The 16,477-nt window shown below is 44.5% G+C and overlaps 1 long non-coding RNA gene across 1 annotated transcript in view; it reads left to right on the forward strand.

Annotated features, from left to right (window-relative positions):
• The window catches only part of LOC142814605 (uncharacterized), a 163,774-nt gene that overhangs the window by 106,314 nt on the left and 40,983 nt on the right, over nucleotides 1-16,477 (forward strand). Inside the window, exon 2 of the long non-coding RNA XR_012894965.1 lies at nucleotides 10,096-10,166. This is a non-coding gene — a long non-coding RNA (uncharacterized LOC142814605). The remainder of the gene's footprint in view (nucleotides 1-10,095; nucleotides 10,167-16,477) is intronic.

A 16,477-nucleotide genomic window follows, 5' to 3' on the forward strand; every position in this document is an offset into this window, starting at 1 on the left:
ATGAAAGAAGCGATAGCGTGGAGGGAAAGAAAAAAAACAGGAAAATAAAACAGACGAACGAACTTTCAATACAGACGCCTCGAAGAGAAGCAGCCAAGCAGGAGGGGGGACGAGTTCTCTACCATATAATCAAATACGTCTCCGACAGGGCCAGCAGCGGCCGGGCAGTGCGGTGTGGTAAAAGCCTGCTAGACCAGGACAAGCCGGGCCGCGCCTGAAGCCCGGCAGTCGAGTCAAGGGTACGAAGGAGAAATTTCAGGAGGAGGGGTGGAGGCTCGGAACCCTACAATCCAATGCGACTAGCCGGGAAGTCCACTCCCTCCCCCGTTCTTTCCTTACCGGCTAACTCCCTCCCTCTGTAGCCGGCTCGTTCGGAACGGCGCCTCCACGGACGGCACTGGCGGGAGACTTGGAAGCGCACTCGCTCGCGTGCACGATGCACCGACTCCCCCCCTCCCTCCGCTCGGCTTACGTCGGACGTTGTGTGCACGCACGCACTGGCGTCTGTGTGGCTGCATGCGGCCGCGTGTCATTGTTCTCCACTCGCCTCGCGGCATTGTTCTCGTTCCCCTCTCTTGGGATCCCTGCACGGCCTTTTTCTCTCTCTTTAGTGAAGTCGCGATCGACAAAAGCCGGTTGCCAGCTCTTTTCCGCGCGCTCGTCTAGTCTTCGTCCAGCCAGATCCACAAGAGTTGGCGGGAAGGCGGGCGCGTTTTCCTCGTCAGTGACGCAACGAACTCCCCCTTTTGAAACACGCACGCAAGCTTGCACTGTGAGGCGGCGTCGAAGAGCCACCCTGCCAGGAAGGCTTTATAATGTGACTCACGGTTTCCACCCGGTCACAAGTACACACAGACACGCAAGCTAGACAAAGTCTTAGAGAAGTTGTAACTCAATTTGCTTGTGCATTCTGCGGCGGGATCGTTACATTTTTCGCCCAGACGAGAAGCTAGAGACACGTTTACCAAAGTTTCCAGAATGGTTGCTGAGGATGTCGTGTAAGGGGGGGCAAGTGGGCAACAAAAATTCCAGAACTTCGTCACGCTTATTATTATTTGTGTGTTACGAAATATAGAGCACTAAGCTGAATGGGAGACATCAGTACTCTTCAGAAAGCGTGATTTCCCGGCTTCTGAAGATTGCGAAATATATTTTCCTGTTGTATAACGCTTCGCCTTGCAGTCTTTAACGAAATTTGTAGGCAACAGTCTTAACAAGTTCCTGTTGTGCTAGTTAGAAAGAAGTTATCTGGCTACGCTCTGCCTCGTGCACGGAAAGTGTATAATTTGCGTAAATTAATAAGCTATGGGGACCAAGGTCCCATATTTAATTATTGTGCAAAAACATCAACAGAACATCGATCCCCCCCCCCCTAACACACAAAAGCAGCATTTTGTTTTTCTTTGCTGTTTAAGAGAGCGAGAAACCTCAATGTGGCGGCAATACACGCTTATTAACTCTAGTTAGGATTCCTAACAATGCAGCCATTCATTATGTACGTGTTGTCTTACTACTTGGCCTAGCCATTCATAGACGTGCTTTGTGCAAAGGTGTGGCGGATAGGGGAGAGTGGTTCCGCACTCGCGCTGTCTCCCAAAGTTAGTATTTTACTTTGCGTGCTAACTACCATGCGCACCAACTAGAAAATATCATCTCATTTATGCTTCGCCGAGACGTCAACCCCACCGGAAATGTGAATGGGGCGGAAAATGCGAAAGGCGTCGCTTCTCCGAGTCTCTTCATTCACACGCGAAACACGCTCACAAACCATTTACTCAGTGAGAAGGCACGCCTGGCACTATGTAGCGTAACTGCGATTACTGCGGACCAGCTAAATACACGTGCAACCCCATAAACTGTACATAATCTTTCCCCTTTCTTCTATTTCGCTCGTAAGAGGAGGCGATAAGGATGAGTAAAACGAAAGATACTTCGTAGGCTAGCAGGTGGTGTTATGTATGGGCAAAAGGCAGTTAAGGACATGCTTGGCCAAAAGCCGCACGAAGGAAAGATCCGACGAACACCAATGAATGAGAGGAGGGGGTTGGCGCACAGTGGTTAATGCTCGAAAAATAAAGGTGCTGCAGTCTTGCGCAGCCAATAAGGAAGCGAGGAAGGGTGTCAAAGAGCAGAAAGTACAGGAGCTACGAGGTCTAGCGGGAGTAAGAATGGACGTTTGTATTGAGAGCAAGTGGTGTATATAGTTGGTTTATACAGACGCGGGCTGTATGTCGAATGGCTCCACCTCAGCCAGCTCAGCCGATAAAAATGGAGCAGTATGCGCGGAGGCAATTTCCGTAGAAGTCCCCGAATAGCGGCAATGAATAAATTGAATATAAATAACACGCTTTATAAAAATAAAAAATAAAGTTGACATGAAAAAAGAAATCCCTGAAGCGGCGTTTGTGCAGCCCGATGAAGCCACTCACTTAGCGTAGTCACCTTCACGGTATACATGGCAATATGGTTTAGTTGACACCAACTCACTGTTTTTACGAGCAACGTAGCCTTTTTGAACACCGCATTGTGTCTGGCGTTCGACCAATCCTAATTTACCTGATCTATTTTGTTTCCTTCTGAAGCATTGCGTCATTAGGCCGACACATATATAGAAAAATATTGTAAATGGACTCACACGGAAGAGACAAGGACAGGAATAGGCGCCATCACATGCCTGTAAAAGAAAAATGAGCGTGAGTGTTAGCTTCACTAATTATTTATAAAGATTCAACAGATACATTAATATTGCGACATAGATTTCGTCAGCTTATACTGAAGGTAAATGAAGTTAGGCATACCTCGATAACACTGGTATAAGCTAAATTGTGAGGTTTAACGCGCGCCAATGAATACAGCGATGCCATTATGAGGCAAGCCATGGTCGAGAACCCGCCAATATGACCACACGGACTTTCTTAAGGGGAAACTAAAGAGCAAAATCATTCTTCGAGTATAAGTGTAGCACAATATCAAAATTCCGAAAACGCCTTTCTCACTGCGACACGAAGCTTGGTAGGCGATAAAACGCGCGAAAAAAAGAAAGTGCGAGTGGAGACGCCACCTCGAGATTCCAGCCCCAAAAACCATAACGTTATCAACTTTGAAGGCGTCTACTGGGTCCTTTACGTAGCTTCTAATTGATAAAATGCAGCACATTGACATCTGTGGGTGCCATAGACCTAGCAGACAAAGTTTCAGAAAATTTCATTGAGCCAATGTCACGAAAATACGAAAACAAAAACGTCGTTGCTCTCTCTTTCAGGAATCGCTATAAAATGTAAATGAAACGTGTCTTCGCAGAGCTGGTTGCTGAATTATTGTGCATTGTTTCGCCACAAGGGTGAAGGAATGGATGTTGCAGTATACAAATTTCAATGTCACGCGAAGAACGGTAAGTAGCTCGAAAGCTGCCGCGCACACCTCGAGCAGCAAGCGCGCTGGAAATAAACGTACACAGGACGAGCGCAATCCTTACATTGTGTGCGAGCAGCGCGCTTATTTTGTAAACGCGGCCGCGGCAGCGAGTGAATTGACGTTCGCGCTGTTTAACTACTGTAATTTCGGAGCAAACTTCCGGTGGAAGCACAAGATGTACAAAGCACCGGAATCCCGAGATATGTGGGCGCGAGTGAGCCACCACGCCGGAGAACATCCATACGCTCTTTTACCACGCCATGTGGAGGCGCGCGCGCACAGCGCCGCGCGGGTGGCACGGCACGACGATCTTTTTGGAGCGCGCGCGCCTGTAGTGCCATCTCACAACTGATTACTAAAACGCGCTGAAGTTTCCGAGCTTGGAGGACCGCCAGCGGTACATGGTGTATATAAATGGCTTGCCGTTATTATGTTGGAGAAAGGTTTCTCTGTGGTGTAGTGGTTAGCGTCACGCGCTCAGGAGCGCGAGGTCGCTGTTACGGCGCCTGTTGCGTAACTTTCCCTTCTCGTTTTTCCCCTTTTGCAATCGTGTTAGTAAATATTCTACGTCATATCCGTGGACTCGGGCATAAAAAAATTTTGTGTTGAAGTTAAATTTGAAATTTCTGAAGTCACGCGTTGAGATTTCAGCGCGAAATTTAAAGATGAAATTTCAGCCTTCATTTTCTCTGCTGATCACGAGCTTATGACAGTGAAACGAACGACACTAGAGTCCTCAGAGTGCCCTTTGTCAATCTAAACCAAACCATTGTCTCTCTTTAGTGTCCCTCTAAATGACAGTAGACATTTAACTTCCCATCTAATTGCCACCGCCGCGTCAGAATGCGGAACCCGAGTCTAGTCCCCTATATTAGCTCACCAACTTATACCCGACGGCTCAGTAATGTTCCCCGTCGAGGCATACCTAAAAGAAGAAGGTATCGCGAATTCCTTCTACGATTTGTCAATTGCAGGGCAGGCGTGGCTTAAGGCCGTTAACGTGTGAATGCTTGAAGACATATAGTGATAACAAGTAATAATAAAAAAATGACGCAGTAATAACTGATGCGTGATGCGCGACCAGTTATAGAATTATTTACGGTGCCTTTTTTAATCGTGAGCCACTTTCCACAATCACTTGAGTGATTAAATTTATGACAGTCGTGAAAATTGTTCACCTGTGGTCTGTATAGAGTTGTTTCTTGCTTTAGATACAGTCTAAATTCAAAGTCCTTTATTGTTGTATATGGTTTTATGCTCATTCCATATCTGTCAGTGGCAATCAAAAAGATAAGAAAAAAAATCGTCAAATCTCATGTACCTTCAGACTCGACGTTAAGTGATTGATTGATTTCTGGGGTTTAACGTCCCAAAACCACCATATGATTATGAGAGACGCCGTAGTGGAGGGCACCGGAAATTTTGACCACCTGGGGTTCTTTAACGTGCACCCAAATCTGAGCACACGGGCCTCGACATTTCTGCCTCCATCGGAAATGCAGCTGCCGCAGCCGGGATATGAACCCGCGACCTGCGGGTCAGCAGCCGAGTACCTTAGCCACTAGACCACCGCGGGGGGGTCGACGTTAAGTGAAGCAAGGCATGCGAAGGGAAGGTGAGCGTGTTACCATTTTCAAAGATAATAGCGAAACTGCTGTACGTGTTCATATAAAACCTGTTGTTTGCACTTGTACAACGATGCCAACAGGAACACGAGTATTAGCAACACCATAAGCTGATAAGAAGAGCTGGTGCCCACGAGGATGGTTATAGCCCTGGACACTACTGCGTAAATCCCTAATTACAATTGACGTTAACCCGACGTAGAGGCTGCATCATAGGAGCACACATGTAATGTTTATAAAATTAGATTACCGGCACTGGTAACCAAGATTGACGTTTCACGAACATTAGGGTCTATTTGGAAAATAATTTCGAAATATGGCGTGGCTGTGTGGTTGGTATACAGTAGTTGATTACCACGCAGGATACCTGGGCTCGATTACCGCAGGGACCCTGAAATTTATTCCTTGCGCTGTTCGGGTCAGTGCTCCCGATGTCAGCTTTTTCTTAACGCTCGCGCATTAAAATTACCCACGTGTTCTATTACCTTTCCTGTGTAGATACAGAGTGTCAATGACATGTGCCACATACTGGCATGCCAGCGGCACATACCTATACCCACAGGTGTGTGCCACTGTCTGGCAGAAAGTGTTTAACGGCGTGCGCGACTGATTTGTGAGATTATTCATATCCTGACCGGCGCGTCATGTTCATCAAACCATGTTACCTTTCCAGGCTGATTTTGGTTCAGGCCAAGTTAAGCGGCTGATCACGCGAGAACCCAGACGTAAGCAGCTATAGAAATATATATACGTAGATAGACGCCAAATGTGCTTGCAGTACGCGGAGAAATGCTCCGTATTTAATAACATTGATTTCCACCGCTTCAGATATATGTTCCTCAATTAGTTTCAGAGAGAATCTTCCGCTTGATATCACGCCGTTTTTTGTGCGCATTACAAAAATAAAGATTACATGGCAATATTGCTTCGGGGCAACACTTTATTAAAACACTATGTCGTAAACTCTAAAACAAAAAGAAGTAAATATTGTATGTCCCCACATGAATAACTCTTTTTCAATAGGCACTCTTCGGAAAGCCGCAATAAGTGCGACTCTCCAGAAGAGTGTAAAGGTGCGTCATTAATAACTGTTGCATCCGGGTCAATACATGTAGGGCCCACTAAAAAGAATAACAGGTAATCTTTGCGGTTGTCTCGGTGTTGCGTGCAAAGAAATTAATGGGGTGAGGCACAGACGTAGTAACTGATTTCTCTTGTTTTCGAGCCCAGGCGAGTGCTGGCTCACAGATGCGGCAGTTATACAGTATAGTCTGCTGTGCATCCGAACACATCGAACCAGTGTAGTCGCCATCCGTCTTAAGCCAGCTCATGCGTATGTCGCAAAAGCCTGAAACGTTCATTCATTACAGAACTTCTCGTACCCTCCACCATTAATGTACTTTGAAGACACTCACGGTAAATGTATAGCTGAATTAGAATGGCCCGTGAAATTTCGCTGTTGGCGGCGGCGGCCGCATTTTTCGATGAAGGCGAAATTGCCTGATCGAGGTCCATGTGCTTAGATTCAGGTGCGCTTTAGAGAACCCCACGTGTTAGAAATTTCCGGAGCCTTCCCCTACCTCGTCTTTTATAACCATATGGTGGTTTTGGGACGCTAAGGTGAAGTCACTGTTAACACGCTCAATTATTTTCCATTATTATGTGTAACTTATTTCATGCAATGGAGTCTAATTTTCTTTGAAACAAAACTAAGCAAATTTTTTGGCTTTATTTTTCAGTCGTTATTTTGTTACATTTGTGAAGTCTGGGTAAGTGGCTGGTTTGAGGCAATTCCTCAATGTGCTCTCCCACGTTGAAAAAAACAACAACAAGCAAACACAGCTTGATAGATGGAACCACAAAAACAGTGCAAAACATACTTAATGTATACATATAAAGCGAGCTAAATCAGGAGAGCCACGTCTACACACAGATGGCCCTAATAATAATTGTTGGGCTTTAACGTCTCAAAACCACCACACGATTGTGAGAGACGTCGCGGTGCAGGGCTCTGGAAATTTGGACCACCTAGGGTTCTTCAGCATGAACTTATAAAGCACACGACCCTCGAGCAATTTCGCCTTCATCGGAAATGCGGCCGCCGCAGCCGGGATTCGATCCCGCGACTTGCGGGTCAGCAGCCGAGTGAGTGCCTTGGCGTACTCGACCACTGAGGCGGGTCACAACTAACCTTGCAAGGAACTAATTGAAAAGTAGACTTCTCTATAAAACGGTACCAAGTCACTTCATTTCATCAACGGAGGATACGACTCCGGCGGAACTGTAGGATTCACAGAAAAACTTTAGCTGTAAAACTATTTTGATATAAAGTGTGACAGTTATCACAGTACACTGGCTCCGCGGGTCTGTTTAATGTACGGTTTCGAGCTTCCTCGCTTTTTTTCTCCCTCTTCTAAACTCCCCCCCCCCCCTCCCCTTCAAACACACTGTCCAGCGCTTCCTTTTCCTTTTGCGCAGAGTCGCTTGAGTAGTAACTTTAGCGTGCGAGGTCGTAACGAATAGGGTCGTATTCTTGATTGACATAATGCGAACTGTGTGCATTGCAGGGTCCGCTAGGATTAAAGAAGAGGCCAGCCATTGTCATGCAAGTTAGTTGTGCGGTAAGAGCCGAAAGCAGTGAAGGCAAAGGGTCGTATACGCCACCCGTTTGAGTATATAATAGTGATGTGACATTTCAGAGCGAAAGTCGCGATGGCAGGAGAAAAGGGCAATAGTGTTTCTTGGTGTACGGTTGTACAGCCTGGAAGAGGAGGGCAGGATGGGCTGAAGTAATTTTTGAATATTTTGTACCACATTATTGAAAGAGGAGGCATAGACAGCTTGGTAGCTAGAACAATAAAATCAGTAACGGGAACTGACTAAAACGAACTGTTTCCTAAACTTACAGCCAAAAACACACAAAGAAGTGCTATGATTGCCCTGATATGCTAATAGGCTCAAAGATTGCCTTTGATATCTAAAGAGGAGGAGATCTCGTTACTTACGCGATAACCACATTACCATGAACAGAATATAATGGAAGCTTTTAAACTCGATAGTGAATTAAAAAAAATGAACTATTTGAGGCATTTGGTCTGGATTTTCTACAGAAGAAGTAGAAATGGAATGACTGATAAAATAGACTCACTTTTTTTTTTTCATGTCACACGGGCACCAGAAATGGCATGCAGTATTTAAGGTCTGAAGTTCCTGAATGACACTACTTTATTTTGGGGGAGGGGGAGGGAGAAGGGGTTCTGCCACACGTGTAAACGTAATGACATTCGATCAGATGATGTCGATTACCAACTTCTGAAATGACCGATTTTAGGGTAATTTACCAGGGCTGGTGCGCATTTCCCCAAAGCGTCCAAGGCTGGTGAAACGTTGAAATAATGAAACTACAGAGCGATTAGCTTGAGTTAGCGGTGTCCATAGTGAACGTAGTCACTGGCCATTGCTACTATGGCGCCGGTCATCGCAGACTGACCGGAAGTCGTAGGCTCTTGTTTCACAGCATATTTGTATCGGCGCGTCAAAGACAATTCGAACGACGCGTCACACGGACTTAAAGGCACGAAAGGCCCGGAAAAAAAGGAGGGATTGTTTCTTGGAGTTTGTGGCACGCCGTCGGTTCGTACAGCACTGTCACGTGCACAATCGTTGATCGCGACGGCATTCTGCACGCGTTGCGCGTGCTTGCTTGAAAAGTTCGAAAAAAATACCGGAGGCGGTTTACGGGCCCTTTAGGATTCAGGTCATAAAATTTAAAGCCGTGATACCCACTATGGGCCCGTCAAATGCACTTTTATTTTTATGGATAGTAAATTTCTTTTTACGGACGGTGTTTGTGCGGTAAGTTGCTAAGATAAACTTTCTCGTGTATCGATTCTTGAAGCATCACCATTAACCACGAATTCGTGTCCCGTTGTCAGTCATTACATCACGTTTACCTTTGCTGCATAGCAATCAGTTGTCTAAGACGCTCAGTCATTTTGCTACTGGTGATAGTCTCGATTTCTGACAGTCTGACAGCTCGAATACTTCTAAAGCTGTACTGAATGGCATGTACATGTTGTCTCCTTGACAAAAATATTTCTTAATGAGAATTAACAGCTATTAATGTAGGTGGCCATTATTTTAAATGACTGCTAGAGCATTATTCGCACGATGTTTTCATGGCATGCAGCTGCTTATACTAAAGTGCATTTTCGTAGCTATAAAATAGTTCTTATAATGAGGCTGGCTATATTCCATACATTTGTCTATCACCTTACTAATGGACTGCACGTGATTACTTGTTGGACATCTTTCACGAATCCAGCCTTCTTTCCGAATCAGTCGGAATCGAGTATTATACAGATCAAATGGAAATTGCTTTGGCCAATCTTTTGTGTAACGCGGCAAACGGTGTAATATGTCTTGACTTCTATAACGGTTACGTTTTTGTGGCCATGAGCAGTCAACTATTATTACAAATTCGGTTATTTTTTGTGCATCGCCAACAGACATCGGAAGAAAACCGAATTTATTCCTGGGATGGCTTGACGATAATATTGATAAGGTGCGTCATTCAGCGCCACATTCATCTGCTGTTCACCTGCAAGTGGAATATAACTAGACCGACTATACCTAAAGCTTCAATTCTTAACGAACTGCTGTAATCTTAATGTTAAGGTGCATAACATAATGGTATGCTCGAGGGATGTGAGTGCATAGTGCTTTCAAGTGAATCATTTGTTGACCAAAGTTGTGCAGCTGGGGCAACAATGTATGACTTTCCATTTAAACTTTTCGACTAAGCTAATGAATACAAATCCGATAAGGCTAGATAACTAGAGTTTGCAGTGCTGTAGAATTATCACACAAAGAAGTCAAAGCAGTGCATTATGGCGGCGAGGTACTCATGGAGCAAAAAGAGAAATCTGTATGAGAAAAGGGAACAGCTTTGAATTATCTGAAAGATATGCGGTACAAGATTATGTGAAGAACAATCTAACAAGCCGAGTAACGGCATCTTAAAAACAGTAATGAAAAGAATACTTTTACTTTGCAGGTGCCGACATGTTGCGATGGTGAACGAGCACGCTAAACGAAAGACGGTGAATTGAGGGATGGAAATAAATGGTGAGTAATCTTACAAACAATAATAGGCACCATCGTATTGATGTAAAAAAAAATGTGGCTGATCCCCCTATAGAGGAATCGGTATAACACGAAAGCGAAACATGCTTTTACAAAGGTAGTTGAGCGTGTATCGTGCGTTGTTTCAGCAGCACCAACAAATGGCGTATTCACGTTAGGAACAGCAAGAAGCTCAAAGCTTCAAGCACACACTTCAAGTATAAAGCACGCACGAAATCGGAATACACAGAACAAGCGCGAACTGTCACAGTTCTTTCGTCGTGTGTTAGCAGCGCGCTCTTCCGTAAACGCTGCCGTGGCAGCGTGCGAAGTGACTTTCGTCCTCTCCCGAATTACGTGTCTGATAAGCGCGCGCGCAGGAGAGACCACGCTCCGTGAAGACGGCGCATGGCGAAGGCGACGACCTTTAGAGCACGCCTAACGCGAGCCTGTCACGTTATCTCGCCACTGATAACGAAAACGCGCCAAAGTTTCGAAGCTCTGAGGATTGACAAATGGTATATGGTGTATATAAATGGCTTGCCGTTAGCATCACAGACAACGTACGCTCTGTGGCGTACCAGTTAGCGCCGCGCGCGGGCAATCGACCGGTTGCTTGTTCGATTCGGCGCGACAGATACTTGCCTACCGCTTTCTTTCTTTGCGATCTCTTAATATACATTTTCGACGTCACTTCCATGGCGGAAGTACGTCAGCGGAGCCGTGGTGGACACCGGAACAAAAGAGTTTCGTGATAAAAGTTTAGGAACTGCGTATGCCAATGAAAGGATGAGGTAATCAGTGATATAGTTCTGCAATGTATGCCATACACGTAGACAGCAAGCTAAGGGAGGCCAGATCTTAGTGAAGCAGCGTTGTAACCAGACCTGCCGCAGTGGTCTAGTGGCTAAGGTGCGGACTGCTGACCCACAGGTCGCGGCATTGCATCCCGCGATCTGTGGTCTGCTTAAGCCGTATTTATATTTAGGTGTCCCTTGAAGAACCCAAGGTGGACGTCATTTGCGGAGCTTTCCACTACAGCGTACCTTTTATACATATTTTGGTTTTGGGACATTGAACACCAGCAATTACTATTAGTAGTGTAGCAAGGAGGTGTTTTGAGGGATTAAGCCCCCCCCCCCTTCGAAATTTTACTTTGTGTGTGCAAATATGCGTGCACTCATACAAACATCCACAAGACCAGATCCCCCTTCCCCCCTCCCCTGAAAAAATGGTCTGGTTAAACCCTTCAGCTAAACACCATGGCAGTTGGCAGGAAGCTTTCGACCTGCTGGGAATTTATATATGCTGCGTCGGCAAGCCTTGGTTACAGGTGGCAAAATGCGCATTTTTGTTGTTGGCAATAACATCTAACTGATGGTTCAAGCAAATATTGGGATGTTCATCTGCTTTTTAGTCATAACGAGTGTACGGTGCCCTATCAAAATACTGCTCTACTCCTATACAGACAAAAGTTACATAGTCACGGCTACTTATGGGGGCAACGTCATCGATGCTGCAACATCACATGTGCAACATTACGTGTTCCATTTTTCAGATAATCTTCAACCCCAGATAGTGTTGGTGATAGCTTTTTTCTAGGAAGGGGTTGTGTGTCTAATGTTTTCAAGATGAATAAACTCCAACAGATGTGCAGTAGCATTATTCTTTTTCAATCATATTGTGAGCGTGCAAGTGTTAATTAAACTTGCCATAGACATAAAAAATATACCACGTTTATTTTACAGCGCTAACAGCATGTAGAATCGACTTTACATATAAGCGCATAGTTATGAGATCGTACCGCCATTGATGAACGCTCTATGACGTGTCATGAACGATGTCACATTGTGTTTAAAAAGCTCATTAACTCTGCAACCGCTTCGACAGGTAGGAGCATAATTTCAACTCGGCAATTTTAAACCGTGTAAATAGTGTAGGAGCAATACTGGAAGTATTGTGGGCGTTGGTGTTTGTAGGTGAAGTGGATAAATCATGAGTGTGCGCAATTTAACAATAAACAGCATCGCAGATGAAGGGAAACTGGTGTATGCACAGAAAGAGGATTGCTTCAAGTACCTGATGTGCCTGTCATAACATGAACTGTGAAAAATGAAACTATAGAGGCTGCGCTTTTAAGAGCAAGCTGGCAGCTTTGTCATTTATATAAAAAGGGCTTAAAATACTGTTGTATGTAAATGCTATTAAGTGGGGTTTGATGACACTGCGCACTAAGTTTTCTTAGCTAGCATAACCTAATATGTGCGGTAATGGCATAGTATAACGCCTCTGATGCAACAAATCTCTCTTTTTATATGCAAATCATGGTTCCCTCGTTTCAATAAATCAGGATTCATTGTTTAGTTTTCTCTGAAGCATGAGACCTTCAGTAGCAAACTATAGAGGACTAAAATGGCACTGTTCAACAGTTGAATCATAAACTCTATAATTCAAAAGTAGCACAATGCACAATATAATGAGCGAAACATTTAGTGTTTGCAGTAAGAAATGCTCAAGTGTTCGGTGCAGGAGCTGTGGGGCGTCTACACAAGGGAATAATATTAAGAATCGATACCTCATAACGCAACTTCAGCTACACAATGGACAAAGTCAACTACAGCATGCACATCTACCCACTTTAAGGAACACATCGGACAGGAAGTTGATGTGTTGACAACGCAATAGGTGTAATTACGTTTTACTGGGCGAGTTTAGAAATACTCGTACACACATTTATCAAGAACACATTTTCACTTTGCACCATGACAAGGAACACAGAAAGCCTATATAAACGTTGGCGAGTCTTCAAGGACTATGTGTCTCGGTGTCTTGACTTTATGTTTGCAATTGAGCCTTATATAAAGCAAGGAGCTTAGTGTTGAAGACCTACCTTGGCAATGTGCCCCGGCTTCAAGTACAACAGCAGTGCCTTCCTTGTGGCCGGCAGCTAGAACACTTGGGTCAGAGCGAGTGCGATGGAACAATTTAGTGCTTGCAACAGCATCAGGGCTCCCTGATAAATGCGACTCCACAGCCCAACCATCCAGACGGATGGGTCTAACAGCAGGCGCAGGGAGGTGTCACCTGCAGAAAAAAGTGAAGATACTGCTGAGGTCCTCTACAATAAAAATATTTAGGTACGCATAAGCTGCGCAAAGTATAGTTACAAAAGCATCAAATGACCCTATGTTTTGTTTGACCATCACTGATTGCTCATTTCAAAAAGGTTATCCAACGTTTTGGGGAAATATATCTATACATATTCTATATTGCGAAATCCAATCATCCCTTCATAACAAACAGTCAAATTCATGCGGCAGGCACAAAAATGCGTCCTGGAATGAAATCTTCTGGCTATGTTGCCACTTGGATTTCATACCCTTCTCCTCCTTCACCCCATACCACCAATCTTCTTCTGGCTTACGAAAACTTATCTCACAGCGAAGACTATACTTTGGCAGAAGCGTAATTTAGAAACATGGCAGAGCTCATTACTTCATTTCAGTGGCTTTTACGCCACCTAATCGACCACGAACTGCCGCACTTGACAGGCATGGTAACCTACAAGGTGCCTTCTCTTCCGAATTTCTTTACGAGACAGGTCGTTTGTTAAAAGAACCTTTGTAAAATGTGTAATAAATCATGTCAGAAATGCTGCCAAATTTAAAACATTTCATGAATTTCTTGGACACGTGCCTCGAATAAGATAAAAGCCCCTAGGTGCTTGCATCACAGCAACTTCCCATGTATACAACTCACGGCCAGTGATACAGACCGGGCGACTAAGGAAAAAAAAAGTAAAGCAAGGCTTTCAGTACATATTCGCGAATGTTCAGCTGCCGCTTATCATTTAATCTGGCAAACCTCGAAATACTCAGTTGCTGAATGAAGCGACGCGCACCACCAGTCGTTGATACCTGCGCGGGGAAGGCCAGTATATGCGTGAACTTCAAGGTCATCAGACTCATCGCACTCGTAAATGCAGACATATCGGGGCGCGAGAAAGGGAGAAAGTAGTTTGCGATGCTATGAATGTCTCTCAACTTCGGCTGCTTGGCTATACGGTACGTATCACTATGTTCACATCAATACAGCTTTCGCCGTCTCTCATAAATCACGGCGCAAGACGGTGCAGTATACGGTGCGATGCAGTGCAACGACACGCCATGCAACACGGTGAAAAATTGCACGCCATGAAACAAGTACACAGCGCAAATGAATAGCATTCGTACCCTGAGCGCGTCCAGAGCACATCCTTATCATTAGAATAAAGCATCAAACAAACACATAATTCATTTCGACTTTCTAAAGGAAGTCACACGTACACAAGTGACAAAATGTAAAGACTGAATTCATACTGAATTTCAAATACAGGGTACATTACAGTTATTATAATAATTATCAAACAGAAGTCACAGTAAAATCGGGGTAAACAGGAGTCCTCCTAAACGACCATTTTTGTAACAGTAGTATTCAAGCACTTTAGAATCACATGAGTCGAATGAGGTCGGTCAATTTATCATACCCGCACTTCTCAACAGTACCGTTACCATGAAAAAATTATCTACATTTTGTATGTTTTAGGAATTGTTTTACCGTCAATATGATTATACAGATTAAAATTACATATTAATATGATACTGTTAATGCAGTTTTTCATAGTATTAAATTAATAAACTAATTTTGGGGACAACATGCAACCATATTCATAGTACAACAATATTACAAAATAATTTGACTGTTCTGCCCGCAGAATGAAAAAAAAAATAATGTGAAATATAAAAATGTGTTAGGTAGTTTCGAATGATGCAGTTACGATTTTTTTTTTTTTGCCAAGTGAAAACTACATTACTCTATCAGGTTGCACGGTTATATTTTCTATGCTACAAGTTGTTTAAACAGAGTAGTAGAATGAACACAGTTAAGAAGAATAAGTTTGATGTTGAGCCGCATATATTCAGCAAATTTGCTAAATATACCACAAGAAATATTCAGATAACTAAATTTACCACTGAACACACTGAGCACGGCACTAAAACATCCTAAAGTATGACTCAACCACACACAATGAAACTATTCTGAACGTATAAGCTCCAAAAAAGAAGTCTTCACATTTCAACTATCGAAATAGGCCGAACCAAGCCTGAAACGCACAAGCTGTGTATATATATATATATATATATATATATATATATATGTGTGTGTGTGTGTGTGTGTGTGTGTGTGACGCTTCACAGGGGAATGTGGGCAAGGAAGATGAGGAAGACGAAGGGTCAGAATAAACTGGTGTTCTGACTGACGCCATGTCTCATCCGTTACACTAAGTCGACAGGATCTACCGCAGCAACATCATGAGCCCACCAAAGAAGATGATCAGCCTGCCGAAATACACCGGAGCTGAAGACGACGTCCCTGTTGACAAGTGGTTGCACCTCTTCGAAACGAAGGCGCGCAACGTCAGCTGGTCCGAACGAGATCGCATCGACTGCATCAGCGAGTACCTGGGAGGTGAGGCATTCCGCTGGTACCTCACCGAGATTTTCGACGCAGAAGATACGTGGGAAGGCATCAAAACAAGCATGATATCACGATTTTCTGCACCTGTTAGCGACCCTTTCCGCCAATTCATACACTGCAGGCTCAAAAGAGAACAGCGCATCAGGCACTACTATGAAGAGAAGACACACCTTGGTCGCCTCGCAGACTTAAAAGACGTTCACATAGTATCAGGATTGACTGATGGTGTACCTGAAGAGATCGAAAGGCGCCTTGCTGGATTGACGCTCACCACCCCAGCCAAGTGGCTTGCTGCTGCACTTCAAGCGGAAGACTCTGTCCACAGAGATGCTTCCCAACACTCGTCAAAACGGCAGCTCATGCGTCGAGAGCCTCATTCTACGCGACCATGGCTCCCTACAGGATTGATGCGCACCCCTCACAGTGAGTGCCGACATTGTGCATCTGCTGGTTTGCCGAATCAGTTTCACTGGCACAATGAGTGCCCTCGTCGTGAAATGGTGTCTGCTCTAACTGACAACCAGGGAAACCAAGAGGGCGGCCCAAAGGCTCATTAATACGTTTTGGTGCACTTGTGAACGGACACATGGTAAACGCAACTCTAGATACAGGAGCGACTATTACCTGTATCAATGAAGTTGTGTTCAAAAAACTCAAGCTGCAGTTGCTCAAGGATACATGCATTAGTGTCCAACAAGTCATCTCAACCACAAAAAACTTTGGGCCGCGTACACATACAGTTGGAAATAGGGAAGTTAAAGCGGGCAGTCCAAGCACACGTTCTACCAGGCATGAAG

Source organism: Rhipicephalus microplus, chromosome 4, assembly GCF_043290135.1.
Source record: "Rhipicephalus microplus isolate Deutch F79 chromosome 4, USDA_Rmic, whole genome shotgun sequence".
NCBI classification, from domain to species: Eukaryota; Metazoa; Arthropoda; class Arachnida; order Ixodida; family Ixodidae; genus Rhipicephalus; species Rhipicephalus microplus.